Source organism: Chrysochloris asiatica, unplaced genomic scaffold, assembly GCF_000296735.1.
Source record: "Chrysochloris asiatica unplaced genomic scaffold, ChrAsi1.0 scaffold00491, whole genome shotgun sequence".
Classification (NCBI taxonomy): domain Eukaryota; kingdom Metazoa; phylum Chordata; class Mammalia; order Afrosoricida; family Chrysochloridae; genus Chrysochloris; species Chrysochloris asiatica.
In genome coordinates, this window is record NW_006409009.1 from 887,489 (window position 1) to 888,497 (window position 1,009).

The window sequence follows — 1,009 nt, forward strand, 5'->3', positions numbered from 1 at the left end:
GCCTCAAAATACAGTTGAATATGATGACATGAATGGAGTTAAGCCATTGGTACCTTTATTTCCTGATGGGTAACAACTTAAAATGAAGAGAAGCAGCTGTAAACATCATTAATAATCAGCATATGGAATGTATTAAGGAAAATTGGAAATTGTCAAAAATTAAATGAAACGCAAAAACGTCAATATTGTAAGCATGAGTGAGCTGAAATCTAATGGTATTGGCCATTTTAATCTGACAGTCACACAGTTTACTATGCCAGAAATGACAAATTGATGAATAATATCACATTTATCATCAAAAAGAACTTTTGAAGATCTATCTTGAAGTACAATACTGTCTGTGACAGGATTATAGTCATATATCTACAATGTTCATTGTAGTAGGATAATATCCATACACCTACAAGTCAATCAAGTTGACTATACATGTGGAAAGAGACAGTGGTAATGCTCCAGATTATCAGTCAAAAAAGGCCAGGAGCAGACTGTGGAACACACCATCAGTTGCTCATATTGAAGTTCAGGCTGAAGCTTCAGAAAATTAAAACAAGTCCAAAATAGCCAAACTATGACTTGGAATATATCCAACCTGAATTCAAAGATCATTTCAAGAGAATATTTGCTGCCTTAGACACTAAAGACACAACCAAAACAGTTGTGAGATGACATCAACAACATCATACAAGAAGAATACAAAAAGTCATTAATTAGACAAGAAAGAAGGAAAAGACTCAAATGACTGCCAGAAGAGACTTATTCTGAAACTTCCTCTCCAGTGTAGAGATGATAAAGCAAAAGGAAGAAGGAAAAATAAAAGAACTGAACAGAAATTTTCAGAAGGCTCCCTGGAAGCCATGATGGCCAGACTTCTCTCAAACTCTGAACATATTGTCAGGAGGTACCAGTCCCTGGAGAAGGTTATCATGTTTGGTAAAACGGAGGATAGTGAAAAATAGGAAGACCCTTAAAGTGAGGCATTGACACAGTGTGAGTAGCAATGGGCTCAAAT